Raw genomic sequence first — 3,063 nt, 5'->3', positions numbered from 1 at the left:
TTGGGGCTCAGAAGAGTGAAAGAGGACTTCCAGCTGGAAGAATCAGAGAAGATTTCAGAAAGGAGACAGAATGTAGAATATGTGAGCATTTGGATATACAGAGGTTGGGAGCAAGGGCGTTCCCTTTATAGGAATCTGCTGAGGGGAGGAGGAATGCCAGGGCCTAGATAAAAAAGATAAGTATTCAGTGCAGTAGGAGGGAAGCAGGGAAGGCACTGTAGGAAATAAAGTGGAAAAGCTAGGTTGGGATCAGATAGTGAAGTCCTCTAGGGCTGTCTATACTGTGGATCTATATAAAATACGAAACTTACATGAAGTGTTTATTTTGGAGAATATGAAAGAAATGTAAACCCTGTGTCTTCCCTTAAGGAACTCACAAGCACACCAAACAGCTCCTTACTGGCACTGGGCTAGGCATTTTTAATTCAATATTCTCTTTCAACTCCCTCTCCCTTTTCCATAATGCTGTAATGGTTCTCAGGAGAAGCTTATTGATGAGCAGTTTAAATGAAGCTCTTCAGGCTAACGGTCCTCAGTGCTGTATGTCCTTCCCTTGGTCAAGTTAATGAATTTGTCTTTGACATCTTCTTCCTGGCTCTCTATCTGCCTGTCCCCCTAGGATCTCATTTTTTTCCTTCTTCTCCTCAAAACTTTGCCACAAGCAAATTTTTATCACTCCACGTAGGACCTCTCCCAAGGGTGTTTATACACCTTGGATGTGTTTTAAAAATATCTCCCTACATCATTCCAGGACCAGAGGAGAGTGTGTGTGTGGTCAGAGACCTAGAGAGTGCAAAAGGTGGTAGGTACAGTGAGGGGTTAAGATCTAAGGCATGGAGCACAAGACAGGCTCTGGAACCTTGGCCCCATCACTGGCCAGCTGGGTAACCTTGGGGATGTTACTTAACCTCTTTGGGCTGCAGGTTCCACATGGACCAAATGGAGATAAGGAGAGTACCCACCTCACTGGGTGGAAGCAGGGATTAAAGGAGGCAGTGCTTGTGAAATAGCATATAGTGCACAGGTAAAAGGTCATCTGGAATAAAGCACTGCAACTCCCATCTCTGAACACTGGGACCCCAGGATCTGCAAGTTTGAGTACCTGGGAACCAGAACAATGGAGAGGAGGAGGAGGGATCTTTTAGCTGTGGTGAGTCTCCAGATCCAGATGCCTCTGTGAGCTAAACTTCCGTGCCCAACTCCCTAGGTCCTCTGGAGCTGCATTCCTGGTGACCTGCTCCCTGGTCAGGCCAGTCTTCTCCCCGACCTCAACCTCCAGGCCTATTCCTGACTCAGTCTGCTCTCTGGTGCTATGCTCTCTGCTGCCAACCTGCTCCCCTCCCCATTCTCTCACCTGTAATTCCTACTCACTGACCAAGGCAGGGCTCAGGTCTTCCCTGACCATCAGGCTCATAATTCAGCCACCAATTCTGAAATCCACTGCACTGATAGCCAGTTCTCCACACTGAGCCCTCAGTCATTCTGCGTTTTGTCTCCCCACATAGGTTATAAGGTCTTTCAGGCCTGGGATGAGAGCCTCCTTGCACAGCCTCCAAAACACCTAGGGATGTTCTGCACATATAGCAAGTATTCCATATATGCGTGCTGACTAAGCTTTGAAACAGGACCTCATCCACGACCCTAACAGAGGAAAATTTGGGGGCCTAATGAAAGGACTACAGTTACTTTCCCATAAACACCACTTCATATCCAACATGGCTGAACAAACTAAACAGCAGCATCCACCACACCAACAGGGCTGTGTCATTCATGTAAAGGTGGACTTTTAGTCTGCCTATCTTTCCGCACCTCCTCCAATTCACACAGAACACATGATCTTCCAATTTGTGTGAGATCCCAGTTCAAGCCCTCTCTCTCCACTGAGCCTTTCCTGACTACTCCAACTAAAGACAAGTTCCTCCATCTTAATCATCCCATCCAGTCCAAAAACCAGTTGCCATGGAGTTGATTCCACCTCATGGCAACCCCATGTGTGTCAAAGTAGAACTGTGCTCCATAGGGTTTTCAGTGGTTGATTTTTTAGAAGTACATCGCCAAGGGATGTACTTTCTTCTGAGGCGCCTCTGGGTGGACTCAATCCGCCAATGTTTCAGTTAGCAGTCAAGCGTGTTAACCATTTGTACCACCCACGGACTCCAAACATCCCACACCATCACACAAATTTTCTATTATACTCTTAATATGAAAATGCAAGCTATGAAGAATAGGACACCTCAATTAAAAAAAAAAAAAAATCCCATGGGAACTAAACTGCTTTGAATAAGGATAATAAAAACAACAACAACAAAATCACCATAATTCACAAAGTCAGACTTGCTGGCTTCTGCAGTCTTGAGACTCAATACTCAGTCCACAAGTTCGATTCCCCCCAGCCCACTGGAGAACAGAGTTGATCCTCAGCAAAGGAGACAGGTCAGTACAGTATGGGAATCAATCCTCCTCTCTCCTTACCTTTCCCTCCTGCCCCCTGAACCTTGGGGGGCAGGCCAAGCTACATAATTTGCAGGGCCCAGTGCAAGATGAAAATGTAGATCTCACTGTTCAGAAATTATTAAGGATTTCAAGATGGTGACAGCAGAGCATTAAAGCAAGCACAGGGTCCTTCTAGCTGGAAAGCCCTATGCAACTGCACAGATCATGTGCCTGGGAAGCTGGCCCTGACTGGGGAGGCTGGGGGCTGGATTCCTTCCCACTCCTCAGGAATCCAAAGCTGGGCTACTTTCTATTTCACCACCCTCACAAGGAAGAATTCACTCTACAAAGTTTAGCCTCAAATCATTGCTTTGCATTTAAGCTTCTTATCTCTAATTTCAAAATAAAAAGTGTTTTCCCCTCTTTAAAGGAATTTAAAGCATCAGCAAGCAAATGAGATGGGGCCTTGTGGCACAGTGTTTAAGGTCAGCAGTTGGAACCCACTAGCGGCTCTGGGGGAGAAAGATGTAGCAGTCTGCTTCCGTAAAGACTAAAACCAAAATCCAAACGTGTTGCCGTGGTATCGATTCCGACTCATAGTGATCCTATAGGACAGAGTAGAACTGCCCC

At 46.2% G+C, this 3,063-nt stretch overlaps 1 protein-coding gene across 1 annotated transcript in view; it reads right to left on the bottom strand.

Annotated features, from left to right (window-relative positions):
* CSGALNACT1 (chondroitin sulfate N-acetylgalactosaminyltransferase 1) overlaps nucleotides 1-3,063 on the bottom strand; it is a 329,362-nt gene that overhangs the window by 95,731 nt on the left and 230,568 nt on the right. The gene's annotated exons all lie outside the window — the stretch shown is intronic.

Source organism: Trichechus manatus, unplaced genomic scaffold (genome assembly GCF_000243295.1).
Source record: "Trichechus manatus latirostris isolate Lorelei unplaced genomic scaffold, TriManLat1.0 scaffold00090, whole genome shotgun sequence".
Classification (NCBI taxonomy): domain Eukaryota; kingdom Metazoa; phylum Chordata; class Mammalia; order Sirenia; family Trichechidae; genus Trichechus; species Trichechus manatus.
The sequence above is the reverse complement of the archived record's forward strand: the minus strand, read 5'-3'. Positions and strand labels throughout refer to the sequence as shown.